This window comes from Bufo gargarizans, chromosome 4 (assembly GCF_014858855.1).
Source record: "Bufo gargarizans isolate SCDJY-AF-19 chromosome 4, ASM1485885v1, whole genome shotgun sequence".
NCBI lineage: Eukaryota > Metazoa > Chordata > Amphibia > Anura > Bufonidae > Bufo > Bufo gargarizans.
In genome coordinates, this window is record NC_058083.1 from 268689571 (window position 1) to 268716632 (window position 27062).

At 44.6% G+C, this 27062-nt stretch overlaps 1 protein-coding gene across 1 annotated transcript in view; it reads left to right on the forward strand.

Moving 5' to 3' along the window:
* Positions 1-7247: 7247 nt before the first annotated feature.
* Positions 7248-27062, forward strand: part of MRAP2 (melanocortin 2 receptor accessory protein 2) — a 90284-nt gene continuing 70469 nt past the window's right edge. The window contains exon 1 of the mRNA XM_044291132.1: positions 7248-7279. The gene's annotated coding sequence lies outside the window, so the exon portion shown is untranslated. The remainder of the gene's footprint in view (positions 7280-27062) is intronic.

A 27062-nucleotide genomic window follows, 5' to 3' on the forward strand; every position in this document is an offset into this window, starting at 1 on the left:
CAAAATATCACTTTATTCTCAGATATAATAAATAAGGGAAAAGACAGGATGGAAAACAGTATACAGAGAGCCGTAGGGCAGTATACACAATGCGGGACCATGTATGTCCACACAAATAAGCATGGATAGCCTACAGGTAAAAACAATTATGGTGCATGAATAATCAATCCTGCATAGAAGATAGAGAATAAATGGATAAATAGAGGGCCCAACAAGGGGATATATCCTATGCAGCAGGATCAATTAGATTACTGATTATTCATGGACCTCACATCAACAGAAGTTATGTGTACATATATAGACTTGCAAGACTCCAGCATGTATAATACAATGAATATCACATATAAGTGCAGTCACTGGATGTCAGATTATAACAATATCCCACAGATGATATCATGGGCCTAATATGGATGTGAAATGAAACCATGTCTAGATACACCATAGTACTATACATGGAACGTATACATGGAACGAGGACATGATGAACGCAAGTGTAAGCCCAAAAGCGCAGACCTCGACGCGCGTTTCACCTCAGCCGCTGTGGGATATGGTTGTAATCTGACATCCAGTGACGGCACTTATATGTGATATTCATTGTATTATACATGCTGGAGTCTTGCAAGTCTATATATGTACACATAACTTCTGTTGATGTGAGGTCCATGAATAATCAGTAATCTAATTGATCCTGCTGCATAGGATATATCCCCTTGTTGGGCCCTATATTTATCCATTTATTCTCTATCTTCTGTGCAGGATTGATTATTCATGCACCATAATTGTTTTTACCTGTAGGCTATCCATGCTTATTTGTGTGGACATACATGGTCCCGCATTGTGTATACTGCCCTATGGCTCTCTGTATACTGTTTTCCATCCTGTCTTTTCCCTTATTTATTATATCTGAGAATAAAGTGATATTTTGATATATTTTTCCCACTTGAGTTTTTTTGCTTATAGATTAGATGATATACAGGTGGTGTGTGTTGCTGTCTAGGTTAGACAGAGAGGTGTTTTGTAGGTTTAATAGACGTGACAATTTGGCCTGAAACATTGGCTAACCAACTATGGTGTAAAATTGCCAAACGTGAACCAATTCAAATATAGGATTCAGATTTTTCTGATATTGGCTAGTTTAGTCAATGAGCAGCGACTCTGTGTTTTCCTTCTTTTGTGCACTCTTTAAAACGGGAAGCAAGTTTGCTTTAAGAAGTGGTGGATATCTCTTGTGGATCAATATTCATAACCATTTAAGAGAGCACGAAAAAGGCAGGGCCAGTACAGGTATGCATAGCTGGCATGAATTGGCAGGGACAACCATTGCAGTGCTAGTCAAGAACTGCATGCTCTTCAAGTACATCACTGGTGAGCAGTTTTAAGATGGATAATTGCTATTGTTTGTTTTAGCTGAACACAACCTGGTACTGAGAGGGCATTCAGACAAACTATTTGAGGCCCATAATGGCAATTTTCTTGGCTAGATAGAGTTAATGACACAGTTCAATCAGGAACTGAGATCGTGGAAGCCTTATATGCACCGATTAAAAATGCTGTGGAGAAAAGGGACGGAGAGGCTCTCTTCAGCACAGAAGACGTGTAAGGAATTGATGTCATAGCGATTTATCCTCGGTGTTGTTTCACATTAGTCATATAAGCAAACTCCTACAGAGCCCTAATAGGGCAACTGATGCAGTGAAGAGAGACTGACAAGGTTAAACAGTTTCTCCAAGACTACCAGGATCACAGACTTTCGTCAGCCCAAAGAGAAGCTAGAGAAATTACAGATAGATATGATATTCCCTGTGGCAATGACTAAGAAGAGCTCGCAAGTTTATGACTTTATGAGGGAAATGAGCAAGCTCAGATTGCACCAGAACAGCTTTTCAACCAGGATTTCTTCCTTCCCCTGATTGATACGGCACTAAATAGTACCAGTGAAAGGTTCACCAAATCTGATATTTTTTCCCTCTGGATTTTTGTACTCAGCAAATGGCATGAAAAATGCAGTTCCAGAGAACACACTGGAGGATGTAAAAACTAGAGACACACTGGGTTATATTGATGTCCAAGACCTGGTTATGGAAGTGAGAGCAGCTGACAGTGTTTTTCCAGATCACGTATCTTCTCCTGCAGACATGTAAGATTACATTTGGAAGGAGAATCTCTTGGAGCTTTATGGCAATTTAAGCATTGCCCTGCACTTACTCTTAACATTGCCCATCACTGTTGTTTCTGCTGTTTAAAGCTGATTAAAAATTACCTGCGCTGCGTCTCCTCCATGTCTCAAGAAAGACAGAACGGCTTAGCAATGATCTCCACTGAACAGAGAGTCTGCATGTCATTGAACATGGAAGACATAATCAAAACTTTTGTGGAAACCCGAACCAGAATGGTTCATTTCTGACTGCAGTAAGAACATTGTAGAAGGTGGGTAGATATATTTTTGTGTAGCAAAATAGAGTATTTTATTAAAGGGGTTGTCTCATCTCAGACAATGGGTGCATATCGCTAGGATATGCCCCCATTGTCTTATAGGTGCAGGTCCCACAACTCGGACCCGCACCTATCTCCTAAATGGAGCCTCCCAAAGTGGTGGCTGAAGGACTCAGTCTTGGTCACCACCAAGCACTCTCCCCATAGAAGTAAATGGGAGCGCACTGTGCATGACTGGCCACCGCTCCCATTCTCTCCTATGGGCCCGACGGAAATAGCTGAGCCAGCGCTCTGCTATTTTCATCAGCCTCATAGAAAATTAATGGAGGGTGGCTGCACATGCGCAGTCACCGGCCACCCCTTTCGGGGCTCTGTTCTTGATATAGGTGTGAGACTCTGGAACCCGCACCTATAAGACAATGGGGGCATATCCTAGCAATATCCCCCCATTGTCTGAGATGAGACAACCCCTTCAAGGTCTCCAGACACAACTTTGTTTGGGAGAAATGCCAAGCCCACTCCGGTCTGTATTTCCGGCCTGAAGACAGTGATACAGTTGTCTGTGACATGCAAGTGTAGGGATCCCAGTTACAGAAGATCAAAGGGGCCCTGTACTGCTGTCAGCAACTGACAGCAGGACAAAGAACCGGAATGGAATTCAGCCAGCAAACTGGATCGGGAGAACTGTCCTGAACTGGCTGAATCCCACCAATGGACATGCAGCGAAGAGTTGATGATTGCTCTGTGGGGCTGGTACGCAGAATTCCTTGACAACCATGGCAGAACAACCTCCCCTCTCCCCCCTCCCCCAAAAGCTTTTGTAAAAGATAGCTCTGTGGGGCTGGTCCGAAAAGGACTGGGCCCAAAACAAATAAGAGGCACAAATCTTTCCATTATACTTTTCTATGTAGAAGGATTTGACTTACTGATGCAAAATACTGACCGAACACAGATGGTGTCAAAGTTGCCTAAACGCAGGTGTCACACTGGTTGTTTTTCTGGAATTTTGCAGGTTTTGGTGCATTTTTAAATCACTGCCTCAAAGGAACATTTAAAACTAAAACTAAAAATCTTTATTCCGATAATCAAAAAATAAGTTGGAGGGAAAGCCCTGTATGACCGGGTGTGTCAAGGCTAATGTGATCACTGAGGACCTGGATGAGATACCAATCACCTAAGTGGAGTTCAGTAAATGAAATGACGCCACTAGGTGTATCTACAAACAGAGACTAATAGGCCCCCAGAAGAAAGTAGTAATAAGTGCACAGTTGTGTGTAACCTGACACAGCACAATGCTTTGATAACATTGTGAGTAGAGATGAGCAAATTTCATGTTGTGAAATTCGTTCACGCTTTGGTGGTAAAAGGTGAATTGCGTTATGGATTCTGTTACCACGGACCATAATGCAATTCTATGACGGAATGCCTTTAGAGGCATTCCGTTGTTCATTCCGTCATAACAGAAGTCTATGGACTGCATAACGGATCCGTCCCGTTTCCGTTATGCAGGAATAACGGAATGCCTCTAAAGGCTAGTGGGGACACACTATTGATTCAAGACACCCGGTGTCAAGAATAAACACTCCAACGGTGAGGATAGACACCTGTGCCCTATTAGTCAAGTGCCACTCGATGCAATGTCTGCACCTAATACTCCAGCTGTGAGAAAGTGAAAGCCTATTATTAGCTCAGTGCTAGCTATGATAAGTCATGTACGCGACTGTCATCAAACTAATCCTATCTACAGCTCTACGTGTTTCGCCTATATTAGGCTCATCAGGAACACGGGGTAAGTTAAGCTAAGACAGACAAACATGCGACACGCCGTCCGCCTCGTGTTGTGAGGCGGCAGCCTCAGCACTAGAATGCTGTGACTTGGCCACTCACAGGCGCTGACTAAATAAAGGAAACCCCTCCCATCGGGCTGATCAAGCCCCTAAACCACCAGGGAGACGTGGCTGAACCACAGTGTGCCGCCACCCACTGTGCCAGCTTACTCACAAGGGGGCGATCCAGCGACGAAGTGTCATAACACTTCAATTATATCAGAGACCAAAACGGCGGCATAATGATGTAAGTGCAGCAGGTATTAAGGCATAATGTACAGAGCTAAAGGAGTGATAGGAGTAAAAAGGACAGGGGTAATGTCCACTAGAGACAACGTGCATATTTTTTATTAATTACTACCCTCCAGGCCACATCCAGGCAACGGGTATAGAGAATTACTCCAAACCGGACATAAGGAGACTCAAAATGTATCATGTACCAAGGGGTAATGTCCGCTGGAGACAGAGCACAAGGTTTTGGTGCATTTTTATCCATATTTTTTTAGGCTAAAACACCAGCTTCAGAAATTACATAGAAATACCTAACGCAGGACCAGGGCTGGCGTCAGCACCCGGCATACCCGGGAAAGGGTCGGGGCCTGCTGCTCCTGTGGGGGGGGGGGGGGGGGGCACTGCCAGTGGTGTACCTCCAATAGAGGCAGACCACAGAGTTTCTATGGGGCCCCTGGGGGAAAGAGGTCCGGCCGTGGATGCCCCCTAATTACACACACACACACGCTCCTGTCACTTTCCAAGACCTGCCTTGGGCTCAGTCCTTGCCTTTCAGCTCCCTGTACTCCCCCTCCTCCTTAGGGCTCATGCACACAGCCATTGCCTGGCCATGGCCGCATTGCAGCCCGCAATACACGGGCACCAGCTGTGTGCATCCCGCATCACGGACCCATTCATTTGAATGTGTTGTGTTCGCAATCCAGGAGATGCGGAACGGAGAGACTGATCGGAAGCACTACGGAGTGCTTCTGTGGGTTGACTGTTTGTGCCTCTGGACCGTTGGATGAGGATCGTGGACCCCATACAGGCAATTTGCTGTCCGCAGCATGGGCTCGGCCAGTACACGGTGGTGTGCATCAGCCCTTACCCAGCACTACCTCAGTGTCTGGCTGCCGTCTCTCAAGTCCAGTCCAGCACTCACTCTGTTTGTGTGTGTTGTCTCTCTGCTGGCTGGCCAATCAGCATTTGCAGTGCTAGCAGAGACACATTACATATTATATGCAGCAGTAAGCATAGTTCTTGGCTGGAATGGTACACTATATAGGCATACAGTATAATGTCCCCAGCGCCCCCTCCATACAGTTTGACTCCCCAGTGAGGGGGCCAATGGGGAGGTCATTATACTGTCTGGAGCCACTAGAGGTCATTATTCTGAATGGGGGGACACTGGAGGGTCATTATACAGTGTGGGGGGCCACTGGCGGTCATTACACTGTGTGTGGGGGCATTGGGGGGGTCATTATACTGTGTGAAGCGCCACTGGTGGTCGTTATACTGTTGGGGGCCACAGGGGGTTATTATATGGTGTGGGAACCACAGGGCGAAAGGTCAATGTAAAAAAATGCCACAAGGGGGCCCACTGAGATTTATCGCCCAAGGGCCCACACGAAACTGGAGCCAGCCCTGCGCAGGACAAAAATCTTTTCTTTCTAGTGGCAATTTTTTCTCCCCTCAGATGTGTTTTTTGGGGGTCAATGGTGCTTTTCTGCGTGCATTTTTGCATGTTTTTAAAAAAATAAATAAAAATATCATAACAAAAAAACAAACCTGTTTGTCCAGCTTTAATATTTCCCATAGACTTCCATGCAACATCTAGAGCTGGCGTTTTTGTCTAAAAAAAATGTTGCGAAAGTGCCAATAAAAACACACCAAAAACCACTAAAAATACCAGCCTAAGGGCTCTTGCACACGAACGTAAGGGCTCCGTGCCCGTACTGTGGACTGCAAATTGCGGTCCGCAATGCAGGTGCACCGACCGTGGGGCAGCCGCATGCGGATCGCAGACCTATTCACTTGAACAAGTTCTATCTTTTTTTTGCGGAATGGAAGCACGGAACGGAACACCACAGAAGCACTCCGTAGTGCTTCCGAGGGGTTCAGTTCTGTGCTTCTGTTCCGCACCGCATCTCCAGATTTGCGGATCCATTCAAGTGAATAGGTCCGCATCCGTGATGAGGAATGCACACGGCTGGTGACCCGTGTATTGCTGAACCGCCTTATGCGGTCCGCAGCACATGCACTGAGCCCCTACGTTCGTGTGCAAGTGCCCTAATAGGGTAAAAACAGCTGGATAAAACCGGAATTCATACTTTTATTTTTTCTTCAAAACAAAGACAACTAAAAAAGGCCATAAAAAGATGTGATATGTGAAAAAAAAGGCAAGACTGTGTTAACAAAGATTAAAAATTTTTTTAAAAAAAGCTTACTTTTCCAAACACTCTGGATTCCAGCTCCGGGCCTCCTGGTGGACCCCACAAGATGAAAGTGACAGAGACTGCTGCAGCCAATCTGTGGACTCTGTGGTCACATGAACTGCACCTCACTGCCATCTGGCTCATCAGAAGGGACATCAGCAGGTCCTACAAACATGGAACATGTCACCCATGTAACTAGTATTTTCTTCACTCTTTTTCTACTGAAATACTGTTCGTGCAGGTTTCTTTCCCACCGTCTGCAATAAATACTGAGCCATGGCTGCTGAGACCACCACGAAAACGCTATAACACGGTTATGACAGGAATGAAGGGACACTTGGCCGGGCTGACAGCCCACAATCATTCCCACAGGTTCTTATTATGACATCCAGTCCTGGAGCTGCGAAGAAGCGCTCTGCACTTGTGTAGCAAACAGCGCCACCTCCTGTTCAAACTCTCCCACTACCTTCTATGGAGGCTCAAGCTACACTCGCGCATGCGCATGGATTTCAATCCGACAGGCTACTAAAGAGCCGGAGAAGTGTATTGCAGCCGGTGGGATGTGAAATGTTTAGCGCGTTGCTGCACTGGACGGTGAGTACAGTACATAGGCATCCCGTGTGTTCTGCCGTGTCCGGACTGTCCTGTACGCAGGGTGTTACTCGCTCAAACTTTTAAGTTAGTATGTGAAGAGTAGTAATTGGTGTGTGCAGACTAGTTAGATTGGTGTGTGTGCAGCACTGCAGACTAGTTAGATTGGTGTGTGCAGACTAGTTAGATTGGTGTGTGCAGACTAGTTAGATTGGTATGTGCAGACTAGTTAGATTGGTATGTGCAGACTAGTTAGATTGGTGTGTGTGCAGACTAGTTAGATTGGTGTGTGTGCAGACTAGTTAGATTGGTGTGTGTGCAGACTAGTTAGATTGGTGTGTGTGCAGACTAGTTAGATTGGTGTGTGTGCAGACTAGTTAGATTGGTATGTGCAGACTAGTTAGATTGGTGTGTGCAGACTAGTTAGATTGGTGTGTGCAGACTAGTTAGATTGGTGGGTGTGCAGACTAGTTAGATTGGTATGTGCAGACTAGTTAGATTGGTGTGTGTGCAGACTAGTTAGATTGGTGTGTGTGCAGACTAGTTAGATTGGTGTGTGTGCAGACTAGTTAGATTGGTGTGTGTGCAGACTAGTTAGATTGGTGTGTGTGCAGACTAGTTAGATTGGTGTGTGTGCAGACTAGTTAGATTGGTGTGTGTGCAGACTAGTTAGATTGGTATGTGCAGACTAGTTAGATTGGTATGTGCAGACTAGTTAGATTGGTATGTGTGCAGACTAGTTAGATTGCTGTGTGTGTGCAGACTAGTTAGATTGCTGTGTGTGTGCAGACTAGTTAGATTGCTGTGTGTGTGCAGACTAGTTAGATTGCTGTGTGTGTGCAGACTAGTTAGATTGCTGTGTGTGTGCAGACTAGTTAGATTGCTGTGTGTGTGCAGACTAGTTAGATTGCTGTGTGCGTGCGTGCAGACTAGTTAGATTGCTGTGTGTGTGCAGACTAGTTAGATTGCTGTGTGTGTGCAGACTAGTTAGATTGCTGTGTGTGCAGACTAGTTAGATTGCTGTGTGTGCAGACTAGTTAGATTGCTGTGTGTGCAGACTAGTTAGATTGCTGTGTGTGCAGACTAGTTAGATTGCTGTGTGTGCAGACTAGTTAGATTGCTGTGTGTGCAGACTAGTTAGATTGCTGTGTGTGCAGACTAGTTAGATTGCTGTGTGTGCAGACTAGTTAGATTGCTGTGTGTGCAGACTAGTTAGATTGCTGTGTGTGCAGACTAGTTAGATTGCTGTGTGTGTGTGCAGACTAGTTAGATTGCTGTGTGTGTGCAGACTAGTTAGATTGCTGTGTGTGTGCAGACTAGTTAGATTGCTGTGTGTGTGTGCAGACTAGTTAGATTGGTGGGTGTGCAGACTAGTTAGATTGGTGGGTGTGCAGCACTGCAGACTAGTTAGATTGGTGTGTGCAGACTAGTTAGATTGGTGTGTGCAGACTAGTTAGATTGGTATGTGCAGACTAGTTAGATTGGTATGTGCAGACTAGTTAGATTGGTGTGTGTGCAGACTAGTTAGATTGGTGTGTGTGCAGACTAGTTAGATTGGTGTGTGTGCAGACTAGTTAGATTGGTGTGTGCAGACTAGTTAGATTGGTATGTGCAGACTAGTTAGATTGGTGTGTGTGCAGACTAGTTAGATTGGTGTGTGTGCAGACTAGTTAGATTGGTGGGTGTGCAGACTAGTTAGATTGGTGGGTGTGCAGACTAGTTAGATTGGTGTGTGCAGACTAGTTAGATTGGTGTGTGCAGACTAGTTAGATTGGTGTGTGTGCAGACTAGTTAGATTGGTGTGTGTGCAGACTAGTTAGATTGGTGTGTGTGCAGACTAGTTAGATTGGTGTGTGTGCAGACTAGTTAGATTGGTATGTGCAGACTAGTTAGATTGGTGTGTGCAGACTAGTTAGATTGGTGGGTGTGCAGACTAGTTAGATTGGTATGTGCAGACTAGTTAGATTGGTGTGTGTGCAGACTAGTTAGATTGGTGTGTGTGCAGACTAGTTAGATTGGTGTGTGTGCAGACTAGTTAGATTGGTGTGTGTGCAGACTAGTTAGATTGGTGTGTGTGCAGACTAGTTAGATTGGTATGTGCAGACTAGTTAGATTGGTATGTGCAGACTAGTTAGATTGGTATGTGTGCAGACTAGTTAGATTGCTGTGTGTGTGCAGACTAGTTAGATTGCTGTGTGTGTGCAGACTAGTTAGATTGCTGTGTGTGTGCAGACTAGTTAGATTGCTGTGTGTGTGCAGACTAGTTAGATTGCTGTGTGTGTGCAGACTAGTTAGATTGCTGTGTGTGTGCAGACTAGTTAGATTGCTGTGTGCGTGCGTGCAGACTAGTTAGATTGCTGTGTGTGTGCAGACTAGTTAGATTGCTGTGTGTGTGCAGACTAGTTAGATTGCTGTGTGTGTGCAGACTAGTTAGATTGCTGTGTGTGTGCAGACTAGTTAGATTGCTGTGTGTGCAGACTAGTTAGATTGCTGTGTGTGCAGACTAGTTAGATTGCTGTGTGTGCAGACTAGTTAGATTGCTGTGTGTGCAGACTAGTTAGATTGCTGTGTGTGCAGACTAGTTAGATTGCTGTGTGTGCAGACTAGTTAGATTGCTGTGTGTGCAGACTAGTTAGATTGCTGTGTGTGTGCAGACTAGTTAGATTGCTGTGTGTGTGTGCAGACTAGTTAGATTGCTGTGTGTGTGCAGACTAGTTAGATTGCTGTGTGTGTGCAGACTAGTTAGATTGCTGTGTGTGTGCAGACTAGTTAGATTGCTGTGTGTGTGTGCAGACTAGTTAGATTGCTGTGTGTGTGTGCAGACTAGTTAGATTGCTGTGTGTGTGTGTGTGCAGACTAGTTAGATTGCTGTGTGTGTGTGTGCAGACTAGTTAGATTGCTGTGTGTGTGTGTGTGCAGACTAGTTAGATTGCTGTGTGTGCAGACTAGTTAGATTGCTGTGTGTGCAGACTAGTTAGATTGCTGTGTGTGTGTGTGCAGACTAGTTAGATTGCTGTGTGTGTGTGTGTGTGTGGTGCAGACTAGTTAGATTGCTGTGTGTGTGTGTGCAGACTAGTTAGATTGCTGTGTGTGTGTGCAGACTAGTTAGATTGCTGTGTGTGTGTGCAGACTAGTTAGATTGCTGTGTGTGTGTGCAGACTAGTTAGATTGCTGTGTGTGTGTGCAGACTAGTTAGATTGCTGTGTGTGTGTGCAGACTAGTTAGATTGCTGTGTGTGTGTGTGTGCAGACTAGTTAGATTGCTGTGTGTGTGTGTGTGTGCAGACTAGTTAGATTGCTGTGTGTGTGTTGCAGACTAGTTAGATTGCTGTGTGTGTGTGCAGACTAGTTAGATTGCTGTGTGTGTGTGCAGACTAGTTAGATTGCTGTGTGTGTGTGCAGACTAGTTAGATTGCTCTGTGTGTGTGCAGACTAGTTAGATTGCTCGTGTGTGTGTGCAGACTAGTTAGATTGCTGTGTGTGTGTGCAGACTAGTTAGATTGCTGTGTGTGTGTGCAGACTAGTTAGATTGCTGTGTGTGTGTGTGCAGACTAGTTAGATTGCTGTGTGTGTGTGTGCAGACTAGTTAGATTGCTGTGTGTGTGTTAGTGCAGACTAGTTAGATTGCTGTGTGTGTGTGTGCAGACTAGTTAGATTGCTGTGTGTGTGTGTGCAGACTAGTTAGATTGCTGTGTGTGTGTGTGCAGACTAGTTAGATTGCTGTGTTGTGCAGACTAGTTAGATGGGTGTGTGTGCAGACTAGTTAGATTGGTGTGTGTGCAGACTAGTTAGATTGGTGTGTGTGCAGACTAGTTAGATTGGTGTGTGTGCAGACTAGTTAGATTGGTGTGTGTGCAGACTAGTTAGATTGGTGTGTGTGCAGACTAGTTAGATTGGTGTGTGCAGACTAGTTAGATTGGTGTGTGCAGACTAGTTAGATTGGTGGGTGTGCAGACTAGTTAGATTGGTATGTGCAGACTAGTTAGATTGGTGTGTGTGCAGACTAGTTAGATTGGTGTGTGTGCAGACTAGTTAGATTGGTGTGTGTGCAGACTAGTTAGATTGGTGTGTGTGCAGACTAGTTAGATTGGTGTGTGTGCAGACTAGTTAGATTGGTGTGTGTGCAGACTAGTTAGATTGGTATGTGCAGACTAGTTAGATTGGTATGTGCAGACTAGTTAGATTGGTATGTGTGCAGACTAGTTAGATTGCTGTGTGTGTGCAGACTAGTTAGATTGCTGTGTGTGTGCAGACTAGTTAGATTGCTGTGTGTGTGCAGACTAGTTAGATTGCTGTGTGTGTGCAGACTAGTTAGATTGCTGTGTGTGTGCAGACTAGTTAGATTGCCGTGTGTGTGCAGACTAGTTAGATTGCTGTGTGCGTGCGTGCAGACTAGTTAGATTGCTGTGTGTGTGCAGACTAGTTAGATTGCTGTGTGTGTGCAGACTAGTTAGATTGCTGTGTGTGCAGACTAGTTAGATTGCTGTGTGTGCAGACTAGTTAGATTGCTGTGTGTGCAGACTAGTTAGATTGCTGTGTGTGCAGACTAGTTAGATTGCTGTGTGTGCAGACTAGTTAGATTGCTGTGTGTGCAGACTAGTTAGATTGCTGTGTGTGCAGACTAGTTAGATTGCTGTGTGTGCAGACTAGTTAGATTGCTGTGTGTGTGTGCAGACTAGTTAGATTGCTGTGTGTGTGCAGACTAGTTAGATTGCTGTGTGTGTGCAGACTAGTTAGATTGCTGTGTGTGTGTGCAGACTAGTTAGATTGGTGGGTGTGCAGACTAGTTAGATTGGTGGGTGTGCAGCACTGCAGACTAGTTAGATTGGTGTGTGCAGACTAGTTAGATTGGTGTGTGCAGACTAGTTAGATTGGTATGTGCAGACTAGTTAGATTGGTATGTGCAGACTAGTTAGATTGGTGTGTGTGCAGACTAGTTAGATTGGTGTGTGTGCAGACTAGTTAGATTGGTGTGTGTGCAGACTAGTTAGATTGGTGTGTGCAGACTAGTTAGATTGGTATGTGCAGACTAGTTAGATTGGTGTGTGTGCAGACTAGTTAGATTGGTGTGTGCAGACTAGTTAGATTGGTATGTGCAGACTAGTTAGATTGGTGTGTGTGCAGACTAGTTAGATTGGTGTGTGTGCAGACTAGTTAGATTGGTGGGTGTGCAGACTAGTTAGATTGGTGGGTGTGCAGACTAGTTAGATTGGTGTGTGCAGACTAGTTAGATTGGTGTGTGCAGACTAGTTAGATTGGTGTGTGTGCAGACTAGTTAGATTGGTGTGTGTGCAGACTAGTTAGATTGGTGTGTGTGCAGACTAGTTAGATTGGTGTGTGTGCAGACTAGTTAGATTGGTATGTGCAGACTAGTTAGATTGGTGTGTGCAGACTAGTTAGATTGGTGGGTGTGCAGACTAGTTAGATTGGTATGTGCAGACTAGTTAGATTGGTGTGTGTGCAGACTAGTTAGATTGGTGTGTGTGCAGACTAGTTAGATTGGTGTGTGTGCAGACTAGTTAGATTGGTGTGTGTGCAGACTAGTTAGATTGGTGTGTGTGCAGACTAGTTAGATTGGTATGTGCAGACTAGTTAGATTGGTATGTGCAGACTAGTTAGATTGGTATGTGTGCAGACTAGTTAGATTGCTGTGTGTGTGCAGACTAGTTAGATTGCTGTGTGTGTGCAGACTAGTTAGATTGCTGTGTGTGTGCAGACTAGTTAGATTGCTGTGTGTGTGCAGACTAGTTAGATTGCTGTGTGTGTGCAGACTAGTTAGATTGCTGTGTGTGTGCAGACTAGTTAGATTGCTGTGTGTGTGCAGACTAGTTAGATTGCTGTGTGGTGGTGCAGACTAGTTAGATTGCTGTGTGTGTGCAGACTAGTTAGATTGCTGTGTGTGTGCAGACTAGTTAGATTGCTGTGTGTGTGCAGACTAGTTAGATTGCTGTGTGTGCAGACTAGTTAGATTGCTGTGTGTGCAGACTAGTTAGATTGCTGTGTGTGCAGACTAGTTAGATTGCTGTGTGTGCAGACTAGTTAGATTGCTGTGTGTGCAGACTAGTTAGATTGCTGTGTGTGCAGACTAGTTAGATTGCTGTGTGTGTGTGCAGACTAGTTAGATTGCTGTGTGTGCAGACTAGTTAGATTGCTGTGTGTGTGTGCAGACTAGTTAGATTGCTGTGTGTGTGTGCAGACTAGTTAGATTGCTGTGTGTGTGTGCAGACTAGTTAGATTGCTGTGTGTGTGCAGACTAGTTAGATTGCTGTGTGTGTGCAGACTAGTTAGATTGCTGTGTGTGTGCAGACTAGTTAGATTGCTGTGTGTGTGTGCAGACTAGTTAGATTGCTGTGTGTGTGCAGACTAGTTAGATTGCTGTGTGTGTGTGCAGACTAGTTAGATTGCTGTGTGTGTGTGTGCAGACTAGTTAGATTGCTGTGTGTGTGTGCAGACTAGTTAGATTGCTGTGTGTGTGTGTGCAGACTAGTTAGATTGCTGTGTGTGCAGACTAGTTAGATTGCTGTGTGTGTGCAGACTAGTTAGATTGCTGTGTGTGTGTGTGCAGACTAGTTAGATTGCTGTGTGTGTGTGTGTGTGTGCAGACTAGTTAGATTGCTGTGTGTGTGTGTGCAGACTAGTTAGATTGCTGTGTGTGTGTGCAGACTAGTTAGATTGCTGTGTGTGTGTGCAGACTAGTTAGATTGCTGTGTGTGTGTGCAGACTAGTTAGATTGCTGTGTGTGTGTGCAGACTAGTTAGATTGCTGTGTGTGTGTGCAGACTAGTTAGATTGCTGTGTGTGTGTGTGCAGACTAGTTAGATTGCTGTGTGTGTGTGTGTGCAGACTAGTTAGATTGCTGTGTGTGTGTGTGTGCAGACTAGTTAGATTGCTGTGTGGTGTGTGCAGACTAGTTAGATTGCTGTGTGTGTGTGCAGACTAGTTAGATTGCTGTGTGTGTGTGCAGACTAGTTAGATTGCTGTGTGTGTGTGCAGACTAGTTAGATTGCTGTGTGTGTGTGCAGACTAGTTAGATTGCTGGTGTGTGTGTGCAGACTAGTTAGATTGCTGTGTGTGTGTGTGCAGACTAGTTAGATTGCTGTGTGTGTGTGTGCAGACTAGTTAGATTGCTGTGTGTGTGTGTGTGCAGACTAGTTAGATTGCTGTGTGTGTGTGTGCAGACTAGTTAGATTGCTGTGTGTGTGTGTGCAGACTAGTTAGATTGCTGTGTGTGTGTGTGCAGACTAGTTAGATTGCTGTGTGTGTGTGTGCAGACTAGTTAGATTGCTGTGTGTGTGTGCAGACTAGTTAGATTGCTGTGTGTGTGTGCAGACTAGTTAGATTGCTGTGTGTGTGTGCAGACTAGTTAGATTGCTGTGTGTGTGTGCAGACTAGTTAGATTGCTGTGTGTGTGTGTGCAGACTAGTTAGATTGCTGTGTGTGTGTGCAGACTAGTTAGATTGCTGTGTGTGTGTGCAGACTAGTTAGATTGCTGTGTGTGTGTGCAGACTAGTTAGATTGCTGTGTGTGTGTGCAGACTAGTTAGATTGCTGTGTGTGTGTGCAGACTAGTTAGATTGCTGTGTGTGTGTGTGCAGACTAGTTAGATTGCTGTGTGGTGTGTGCAGACTAGTTAGATTGCTGTGTGTGTGTGTGCAGACTAGTTAGATTGCTGTGTGTGTGTGTGCAGACTAGTTAGATTGCTGTGTGTGTGTGTGCAGACTAGTTAGATTGCTGTGTGTGTGTGTGCAGACTAGTTAGATTGCTGTGTGTGTGTGTGTGCAGACTAGTTAGATTGCTGTGTGTGTGTGTGCAGACTAGTTAGATTGCTGTGTGTGTGTGTGCAGACTAGTTAGATTGCTGTGTGTGTGTGTGCAGACTAGTTAGATTGCTGTGTGTGTGTGTGCAGACTAGTTAGATTGCTGTGTGTGTGTGTGCAGACTAGTTAGATTGCTGTGTGTGTGTGTGCAGACTAGTTAGATTGCTGTGTGTGTGTGTGCAGACTAGTTAGATTGCTGTGTGTGTGTGTGCAGACTAGTTAGATTGCTGTGTGTGTGTGTGCAGACTAGTTAGATTGCTGTGTGTGTGTGTGCAGACTAGTTAGATTGCTGTGTGTGTGTGTGCAGACTAGTTAGATTGCTGTGTGTGTGTGCAGACTCTTTTGCAGTGAACAAGCAGTAAACATACATGAGGACTACAGGCTAGACGGGGTGCTGGCCGTAGGAGCTGACAATCTAAAGGTTGATTGTATAGACTTGTTCTGCATTATTTATGTACCAGAACCCCAGAGGCGGCCTGCACCTAGGTGCTCCACCACCTCTAGTGTACATGTGAGAGAACTGAGCTTGTAGGGTAGTCCGTTACAGCTATGGGGGCATTGGCTAAAATTTCTTTGCATTGCATGTACCCCATATATATGCAGTACTCTGGGAATAACCGTATTGTAAGTGCTTTAGAGATGTATCCCTTAGGACCCTGCACCATCCCAGCTGTGGTGAATCTACAATGCCCAGCATCCTGTGTTCATTTCTGTGGGCGTTCTAGTTTCACAACAGCAGAAACCTGCCCTAGGATGTGTTCCTATGTGGCAGATTTGGTGCAGAAAGTGGCTGTTCCATCCGTCTGGATAAGGTTTGTGTCGGATTCCGATTCTGCTACAAGTCTGGCCTGTGTGAAAATGCTCTTAAAGGGGTTGTCTCATTTCAGCAAATGGCATTTAAGTTAAAGGGGTTATCCCATCTTAGACAATGGGGGCATATCGCTAGGATATGCCCCCATTGTCTGATGGGTGCGGGTCCCACCTTTGGGACCCGCACCTACAAGGAGAACAGAGTCGGGGAGAGTTGTGGCTGGAGGACCCTGGGTTTCCCGGGGTCCGTCCACCACCAGGCGCAGCTCCCCGCCTCTCCCATTGAAGTGAATGGGAGCGCTCCGCACATGCGCGGCCACAGCTCCCATTCATTTCTATGGGGCCGACGGAAATAGCGAAATGCCCCCATTGTCTAAGATGGGATAAAGAGGCCCTGTCACCATGACCAACCCTCTTAAACCAGGCATATAGCCTGGTACAATTGATCATGCTGTTTAAAACCATACCTGCCATGCCACTGTAGGTGCCAGCCTTGGGCAGAAATTATTTATTTTGTTATTATGCAAATTATTGATACAATTTATTGATACCATTTTGGAGTGTGTGACTTTTTGATCACATATTACATTTTTGGGGGTAAGAGAAGCAATGAAAAAATAGCAAATCAGCTAATTTGACCCTTTTTTCCCCATTACACAATTCTCAATATTGGATTATTTTATTTATTTTTTTCTATTTTAGTAGTATGGGCGTTTTCAGTCACGGTGATACCCATGATCTGTGTGTGTGTGTGTGTATATGTATGTATGTATGTATGTGTGTGTGTGTGTGTGTGTGTGTGTGTGTGTATATGTATGTATGTGTGTGTGTGTGTGTGTGTATGTATGTATATATATATATATATATATATATATATATACACAATGTGTATTTTTAAATTATTTGGAAAGGGGGCTGATTTAAACTTTTTTTCTATATTTTTTTTGTGATCATTTTGTGCCTCATATGAGTTTATTAATTATATTTAAAAAAAAATGATTTTGGTTTATCAGGGATGTTATATTTGCCATTTACAGTCAACTTTGGTCGTTTCTTATCCTGGCCTGCCATCTGGTGGCCAAAATAAGAATTGCAGCATGACCACTTTCAGCCTTAGGCCGCATGCACTCGAGTGTATTACTGTAATGCAGCGGCGGCATGAAGCGCATGGCGTTATAGCAACAAGTGACACTGTGCGCTCAGCAGAATGCCAGGCTGGGATACCACGGACCGCTCACGGCCGCGTTCATTCGGCCTTATCAGCAAGGCGGAGAGTGTTCAGCCCAACCACCGATGCACGAATTGGCCACACGGGGCATTGGTTTTTGTGCATTTAGGTGTAGTGATCTCACTTGATCACGACATCTAAAGCATTTAATTACCGTGATTGGCATTATTGCTGGTCACGGTAATTAGCCGCAGGTCTCTGCTGAGTGAAACAGTAGAGATCTGCTGGCCATAACGCCCACTGCATGTGCGAGCAGGGCCATGTTCGAACATCGCTCCAGCGCTGTACATGTACGGCGCTGGTATCGAAAGGGTTAATCTCTCAGCATTATTAATGTTAAATATCGTACTTTCAATATTTTTTTGTGCCCTAGAATATGTTGTCATTTTTGTATGCTATAAAAATTCCATAAAAGTGATCTGATTTACAAAAAATCTAACTCTCCTTATTGTCCCTACACTGTAAAATGTCCCATAGTGCCCCCATCCAGTAGTGCTGCTTTGATCGAACACCTCTGAAGGTGGTGGTGGTGGAGTGCTGTTGTTTCTACCGTGGAAGTAATGCCTCATTCACATGTCAGTGTTTGGTCACCGGGAGCAGGCAGTTCCGGGAAAAGCCAGATGAAGGCCCCCGGCGGCTGTTCTCGGAACTGCCTGCTCCCGGTGACCGCATTTGCTTCAGACCGGCTCGCAGCACAGGCACAGGTAAGGACTTACCTGTGGCTCTCTGGACTTGTGAATTAAGATGGCAGCCCGCATGTGTTCGCGGGCAAACATGGCGAACTGGCCATCACTGCAGCTGAGCATGTTGCCTGCCGGGAGTTCTAGTCTCACAGTAGCTGGAGTGCCGAAAGTTGCTGATCCCTGTCCTACACTCTGGCACTGCTTGGCTGAGTCTCTGCCGCAAGCAGTCAGTTGCTGCTTTGTTTTCTTTTTTGCACCCAAGTTCTGCTCCTTTCTGTGACCAGCCTCTCCCTTGCTGATTAGATTGACATGGCCAGGCAGTGGCAGAGCATAAAAGGAGGAGCTGGCCAAAGAAGTAGTGGAGCCTGGGTGCAACAAGAACAATGGTGTTGCCCTCATTACACCAAAGGCCTATTTTGCATATTAAGAAAAGTATCATAACTCTGGAACGGAGCCTTAGATCAACTAAAGAAAAAACGCGTTTCAGTCAGGTGGACCACAGCTCAATAGGGAGGTTGCTATGGACAGATTCCTTTTAAAGGGTTTCTACCACTTAGGTGTCACATATTTAGCTGTCAGACACTAGCGATCCGCTAGTGTCTGCTCTGGCCAACCATCCTAATATAATTGCTTTTGGGGCGGTGGTTTGGCTAAAAAAACTACTTTTATTAATATGCTAATGAGCCTCTAGGTGCTATGGGGGCGTCATTAGCACCTAGAGGCTCCGTCTACCTTCAGAAACTGCCGCCGCCCAGCGCGTCCCTCCAGCCCGCCCATCTCCTCCTGAATGCGATCCTCCTTGTGAGCGCCTGTATTCGGCGCATGCGCAGTGAATGTCTGACAGCTTCCCTGCTCAGACATCTCCACTGCGCCTGTTCCTCGGAGCACTATGGCGTCATCGCGCAGGCGCAGTGGAGATGTCTGAGCAAGGAAGCGGTCAGACATTCACTGCGCATGCGCAGAATACATACGCTCACAAGGAGGATCGCATTCAGGAGGAGATGGGCGGGCTGGAGGGACGCGCTGGGCGGCGGCAGTTTCTGAAGGTAGACGGAGCCTCTAGGTGCTAATGACGCCCCCATAGCACCTAGAGGCTCATTAGAATATTAATAAAAGTAGTTTTTTTAGCCAAACCACCGCCCCAAAAGCAATTATATTAGGATGGTTGGCCAGAGCAGACACTAGCGGATCGCTAGTGTCTGACAGCTAAATATGTGACACCTAAGTGGTAGAAACCCTTTAAGGAGGAACAGCCCTCTCTCGTGTCTGAAATACATTCAGACTACTGTAGTGCACATGTTGCCGGCTATGAACCCTCCTCCGCCTCCCACTCCTATATCTTCTACCTTTCCTCCGGGCCATTGCACACACTCTTCTACCCGTAAAAGACCTAGTTTGTAACTACCGTCTGACGAGAAATCGGATTCAGGGTTTAACGATCTCTGTGAAGGGGAGTTAGAAGAGAGAACCACTATGGACATGTCTGGAATTGAGGAAGATGAGCAATATTATTTCTCCTCAGAAAACAGGGACTCCTTACTGGGCTGTGTGCTTACAGTGTGGGCCCTCTGTTCCAAAGACATCTTTGGCTCCCTGATAGGCATCTATATTCAATGGAGGACTTTGATCCCTTGCTCAAAGGGCTGTGTGCAACATACAGGTTCCAGTCGGTGCCTGTTTAGAGGTATGGATGTCCTGTTCCCTTATTAAATTGGGAGACTTTCTGGCAGATCAGGAGCACCCTTCCGTAAAGGTTCTCCCTGACTCCCTTAGGGAATCCCCTTCTTTCTTCTTGACCTCTGTCCATTTCAATACAGTTTGCCGGAAAGCATTGAGAAAACACACATTTCAGAGACCACTTACGGCCTTTGAAAAACTCATCACCACACCAATAATGGAACAGTGGAGGGTTTCTGCTCTGTACTTACTGCTGGGGGCCAGGGGAGGGACTTTAAGCCACCATATGTGTTGGAATGAGAAAAAGAGCTTAAAGGGAACCTGTCACCTCTACTATGCTACCCTCACTGAGCATTTCTAAATGTTCATTGTGTTACCCTAAACATATAATTACACTTTTAATTTTATTTGCAGACAAATTCAATAAGTATTATGCATTTTTGTACTTCCCGCCTTTTATGCAAATTATTGAGTCATATCTGTGACCAGAGAAGAGTCATATTTTCTCTGACTCATCAGGTTAATTTGCATATGTCTCAAATTGTTTTTTTTACACAATAAAAGCACATAGAGCTATGGGTACTGGGTATTTCGGATGTGCTAGTGGCCATCTCAGCTCTATACCCAAAATCCCGGTGACAGGTTCCCTTTAAGGGGAACCTGTCATCAACTTTATGCTGACCTCACTGAAGGCAGCATAAAATAGTGACAGAAATGCTGATGTCAGCGGTGTGTCAGTCATGAGCTAAAAGTAAGTTTTTGCAGAGAACCAGCATCATAATCATTGCAGCCCAGGACTTGAAAAGAGTCAAATCTACCTGAGAAGAGTCCTGGTTATTCCTAATCTCCTGCTCTCTCATCCATCTCCTGATGATTGGAAGTTCTCTCCTAGAGAAAGCTTCAAAATGTCACATTAACTGTCAAGAAAAGAGGGTGGGGGGTAGGTCTAAGGAAGAGAGAGGTGGTTAAAGGCACATAAAGACAGATTTGGTGTGTATTGACCCCCAGCTCAATGTTCAGCATAAGAAACTCTTGCAGCATATGAAATTAAGTATACAATCACACAAATGAACGTTCTACTAGGAGACACACACAGATGGAACGTACCCAAAAATGTATCCACCGATAGTGGACAGCATGTCCATCCACCCTCTAGAGGTGGTAAACAATAATAAAAATAACATTCAATAAACGTCAAGCAGCCATGGACAATTTTCTTTTAGCAACATAAGAAAGGAGAGCAAGAGGAATTGAAGCTGAGTGGGTTGGTATAGTGTAATGAACATTTCAGTTTCCTCACCCATCTCAAAACCTGAGACGGTCTGGTGTTTTTAGATTAATCAAGTTTTATTAGAGTTTTCAGATTAAACTTTACAAAATAACAAAGCCCCAAGTAGGAGCGCCATGACAATTTATGACAGTATTGGTACAACATGTCAAGACAGCAAGAACTTACATAAATTGCACAATATTATCAAATGTATTCCGTCCTGTCATAATTTGCTGTTTCAGATTGTCAACAAAGCACATAAATCAGAGAAAGAGAAGAAAAAAAAAAAGTGACCAACAAGAAAGAGAAGAAAGAAGAGGGAAAGGGGAAAGGGAGGGGAAGGAACCATATCCCTATCGCTAAAGGAGATATAAAGCCTGAAGCTTACATCACCACCGTACACTAAGGTCATCCTACCTCACATAGCCAGAATAGAGAGAAAGTCTGGGGATTCTATTGCCGTAACCCAGCTCGCCCATGTCCTGTTATATTTATCCGACAAATCGGACGCCTCCGCCGAGATCTCCTCCATTATGGCTATTGCATTTCTTGAAACCAATCCCTCATCGTGGGAACCTGTGTTGAGCACCAGTATCTAGGGATCACTGTCCTAGCTGCTGTGATAAAAAATCTTAGTAATGACCTCTTTTGAGACGACATAGATCCCGGAAGGATGGAGAGGAGCGCCACCTGAGGAGAATTATTAGTTGGTTTTGAAGAAATTTTATTGAATGCTTGGAATACTGAGTCCCAAAAGGGTTTAATTAAGTCACAGCCCCACCATACATGAAGCGTCGTACCTCTGTCTTTGCAACATCTCCAGCATAACTCTGAAACTGAAGGAAAAATTCTATGGAGTCTGACCGGGTATCTATACCAACGGGATAATATTTTGTAGTTCTTCTCTTGAGCGGCACACGCCATAGAAAGCTTGTGAGAGTATATGAAAGCTTTTTGACAATCTGCTTCTGCTATGCTAGTGCCTAAATCTGACTCCCAGCCCTTGATGAAATTCGGGCTGCCTTTTTGAGAATCCTTTAGAAGAATCTGATACAGGTAGGAAACAAGGTGAGTCGGTGGAGAAGACAAAGTAAACAATTTTTCAAATTCTGTGAGTGAGGCCCCAAAAGAACACTGTGCTCCCCTGGACAAGACGAAAGATTTAATTTGCTCATATTCCAGCCAGGACATCTTCTTGTCCGGGAATCTATTGGATATAACTGATAAGGACGGAAATGCACCTCCTTGCATCAGGTGATGAAAGCGAGGGTCATCCGAGGTCCTAAAGCCCAAAAATGAATCCCTACCTGTTCCAGCTGGGAATGCTGGGTTATGAAAAATAGGAGTAAGTGGGCTAAGTCCTCTGATACCCATCCCCTTGCGAATTAATGAGTCCCAAAGTCTGATAGTGTGTTGTAATAAGAAGGGGTGGTTAGAAGATCGTGGGCGATCCACAGGTGATAGCCAAGTAATGTGTTTGAGAGGAAGGGTGCATAAGGTTTGTTCTAAACTAACCCATTGTTTCGTGTCTGAGTTGTGATGCCAGTGATGTGATGATACAACCTGAGGTCCGGTAAACCTACGCCCCCTTGGGGTTTAGATCTGGTCAAAGTAGAGTGACCTAACCGCGGGCTACCCTGCCCCCATATAAAATGAGAGAATGCCGTTTTGGCTTTCCGGAAAAAGGAGGATGGTGGAGAAAGTAGAATTGCCTGACGGTCTGGTGTTTTATTAGTAGACTAAGTACCTGGGAGTCCGAAAAATCTAGGTCTTCGGATAGTACCACAGTCTCTCAGTAGAAGTCTAATTACTCGTTAAGAATGATGGAATATCTTCCAGGGCTTCCACAAATGGGCATATTTAGAGTATGTTCTATTTGACCAACTTGCCAACTCTTCCATCAAACATACCTGGTCTACTTTTTCATACCGGTGTTCTAGTGTCGGAGGGTTGGTGTTCAACCAACGGAGTGGGATTATCAATCTAGCTGCTTGTATACGAAGAGTTGGTAAATCTGTTAGTGCAGATTTCCAGCCTGTTGATGGTAGCCATAGTAGGACTGAATACGGTGAAAGTGGTTTTTTTTGTTCTACTTGACTCCAAAAGGGACGTAAGAGAGGGCAAGACCATATAATGTAACCCAATGTGCCCTTATGCTTTTTACATCTTCAACATAATTCTGAATCCGTGAGTCTAAATAACTTACTTGGATAATTGTACCATAGTGTCATTTTATAGGAGTGCTCTTGTATCTTTATGCATCTGGAAAACCCATGGGACCTTTGATGGATTTGTCTTATTTCTTGTGGGGGAAAAAGACCTGTCAAGGTCTCGCTCCCATTCTCTGATATATGCAGGTGTAGCTTTCTCAGAGGTGAAGTTCAATAACTTAGAAAGAAATGAAATAATATGTCTTGGAAGATTTTCACCTATAGCTAGTTTTTCAAACCATGATGGGGCTGTAGTGGTATCGTATTTGTCGGCTAGTATTTTGCAGGAGCACTCCAATTCCTGTCTAGTGCGATTGGCATATTTTTCAGAAGCTTCCAAAACTGGGGAGTATGAGTTGTGGGCGCATGTAGTAGGTATGGAATGCAGTCTGCTATCAGGTGTCTTAGCAGGTCAGAGAAAACGGGGGTTTCAGCGTGTATAGAGCTGGGTAGTTAGATATATTCTTTTAGTGAGACGTGCTGGAGCCTCTGCCGGCTGGTCAAAGCCCAATAGCCCTGCGAGTTGTCTATCTGACATGAGTGCTAACTCGATGTTAGAGCCTAGTGTTCTATATTTGGGGATACATAATTGAAGCCACCTTTTTAATTGTAAATCCTTATAATATGTCTTTAAATCGGGCAGTCCAAAACCACCTTCCGCACAGCTCTTCATCAGTTTGTCATATGCCAACCTCGTTTTTTTTACCCTTCCAGAGAAAGGTTGTAAAGATGGTTCTGACCTGTTTGAAGAATACCTGTGGGAGATGTATGGGAACCATGTGTAATAAATATATTTGTTTTGGGACAATGACTTTGCTTCTGATGCGGGTAGAGAAAATTGGGAGAATAATGTTTTGTAAATGTTTTAAAAAATATATTTTAAAAAAAATTGTAATCTATTACACCTGTTTTCAACTTTTTATAGTAAACCAATCAGGGTATTGTCATTAGGGATAAACACATACTGTGTTCTCCATCTGTGATTGCCGTGGCATCACCCACACTATTGGGCCAGCTGTAGCCCTGCTATAGCCTGTCAAACTGCTAAGACATGGCTACAGCTAGGCGTTCACAGACTATGAAATATACAAACGCAGTATTTGTAGGAATTCCCCGCCAAGCAGTGTGTTATTGTCAGCCCTTTCTCTGCGTGATCCAACGCATGGCAAGGGAGAGCATTCTAGCTTGAACGGCTGAGTTCTTTGGCTGGGTGCAGTTCCATATTTGACTCTGAACCCGGACAAAAACTGACAGCATTATGTTCCTTTCCTGTCCCTTGTGGTAATGACGCTACTTTCTTTGCCAGCGTCATCTTTGCTAAAGAGCAAAATATAAAAATATTTTTTTACTCTCTAGTAAATTCAATTATTGATGAGGCTGATTCACATGTAGCGTGACTCCCACAAGGGTTCATGTGGATTTGCACCAGATTGGCTGATGAACATGCTTTTGCTTGCTCATGAGCCAATCAGCCAGAATCTGATCAATAAGGAGCTTTAAGAAAGACCGTTATTGATCATGCTACATCAAATATTTCCCTACCTTTGGGACTTCACGCGTGGGAAAAATAAAATTCCTATAAAACAATTTTTTAAATTAAGAAACTCTAATTATATTTTTCCTAGGAATTTGACATTCCCCACAGCTGAAGTGGACACAGTTGATGATATAGAAATAAAAAAAAAATTCACACAGTAATGTAAAGAAAACATCTTTATTTTTTACATAAAGAAATATTTTAATTTAAACAAAAAATAAATACATAAAATTACAAAACTATAAAGTTGAAAAATGTCGAGGTGAGGGGCGGACGTACGCAAACCGGCAGCAGTAGCCCCCCTGACTTGAGGACTGAAAACGACGGGCTGCAGGAAAAGATGCAGGAGGAATTCTGGGAGTGTGGAGAGTGGAAGGGTCGGAACTGGATTGTTCCCGAGCACGATAGTGAGGAGGAGAAGGCGTGGAAGAGAGAGATGGCAGATTGTACACATGCTCGGGGTGGGGGGGTTGGGAAAGGGACAAATGGTGGAAATGGGAAGGTTGGCGGATGGGGGCAAGTTGTAAAGAGTGGGATGGGGGTAGGTGGTGGATGGGGGGGGGGCGGTGCAAAATTTTCCACTACCCCGTTTTCCATCAAATTTCTGAACTTATGCACCTGCTCAGGAGTCATTTGGTCCTTTTGGGGAACGTAAGTTTGCAGGTAATGTTCGTTTGGTGTGAATTAACGCACAGACTCCGCCCCCTCCACTCGGTGTGCCAAGTATTCTAACGCTCGACGCATCTCATCTGCAAAACCTTCTAGAGCATTGGAAACTATCACTACAAGGTCCCCATAGTCCTCCCTACGGCTCCTACCAGATCTCCTGCTCTCACATTTTGCCTCTAATGTGAGAGTGTAGCTGAAAAGAGGGACCCGGTAGGGGACCCGGATTGACCCGAATAGGTGTATGAGGGACAGGAGGGCTGGTGGTAGTGGCCGGTTCTGGGGACGCTTCAAGAGAAGGTTCAGGCGTCCAAGTGCTGCTGGCAGTTCTGTGGAGAGAAAAAATATAAGGCCTTGTATTACTGCTTACAGTATATGACATTGTCTACTTCATAATATAGGGGGCTGCATGAAAAAGAGGTGTCAAACCATCGTTTGTCTCATACAACCCTTTGCAGACAGAAGTGGAGAACAATTGTCCCTTCCTGCATAAAAAACAAAGGTGTCAAACCATCCTTTGTCTCAGACAACCCCTTGCAGAAAGAGGGTGATGAAAGCCAAATCATTTTAAAATTAAAATTAAAAATTTACCTTCTAAGTGCCAGCGTTCTTCTTAAGAACCCCAAGACCGCACTGTAGACATACTGCGGCCTTGAGGTTGCTCCAGATGCACTGAGGGCCTGACTTGAAGCAGTCCTGCATTGTCCGCCACCGAGGGGTAACCTTGTCCACTGTGGGGAAAAATAATAATAATAAAATTTAACAATATTATCATAGACTTAGGTTTACATTATACATGTTAGTACTTACCACATTTTTTTTGATCCACTGCATTAAGATCCTCCCAGCCACTGAACAAAGAGTCACAGATCTGCCTCCAGAGTCGCTGGGTCAGGTGATGGTCTGCATGGTGGCGGTTGTTGTGGTTCTATAATGCGGGACACGCCTCCACCAACTGGATAAGGAGTTTGTTGGCTATATGAGGGACAACGAACTCCCTATCTTCCCCGGTGGAGACTCTGGAACCCTGGAAGAAAAAGGAAAAGATAGTCTATAGAATGTACAAATGAAAAATTCAAATTAAAACTAAGTATTTGATAAAGTATTTGATACTTGTATGTCCCTGACCACCACAGCCTTTCCCACGGACTCTGGGGGATCCTGCCTGGCGGATCTAGTAAAAGGTTTCTAAAAAATCATTTTAGAAAAATTGTTAAAACTTGAAAATATTTTTTTAATATAGATATATACTTACTTGCTGCCGCTCCTGGTCCATGCTATCTCCACCTCCCCTCAGTAACTCAGAGGCCCGCGATGACCGGGCCCCAGCAGATGATGGTGCTGGCGTGGCGGCAGAGCTGGTCGATGATTAAGACTAGAAAAAATGAAAATAATATTTAATAAAAAGAATGCTATTGGAATATAGAAAACTATTGTTGCGTGTACTTATCGGTTCTTGGATTCGACAACGCCTTCTTGGAGGCCTACGTCTTCCATGTTCTGATTTGGACATCTGTAGAGATATAATACAAAAGTGTATTTTAACATGCGAAACAACATAATTGACATAGATATCCCAAATTTTTGTTACTTACTTTTGGATACTTTTCTGACAGATGTCACATTTGTTTTGGCTTGTAGATGCTAAATCACATTGCCATCTGCCTCCACTTGTACTATCCGCCCCACTCCAAGTGCCATGCTCCCAATCGGTGCCATATTTTCCCCACCCCACGTCGTTCACTACCCAAAATTGCCATTAGCCCGACCGCTGAGCCATCTGCCCAACCCCCCCCCCCTCACCTTTCAACAATCGGCCACCTATTCCATGACCGCAGCAAAATTTCATAAACCCCCCTTCCCCAGTGCTCTGGAATCTGACCCCTCTATGA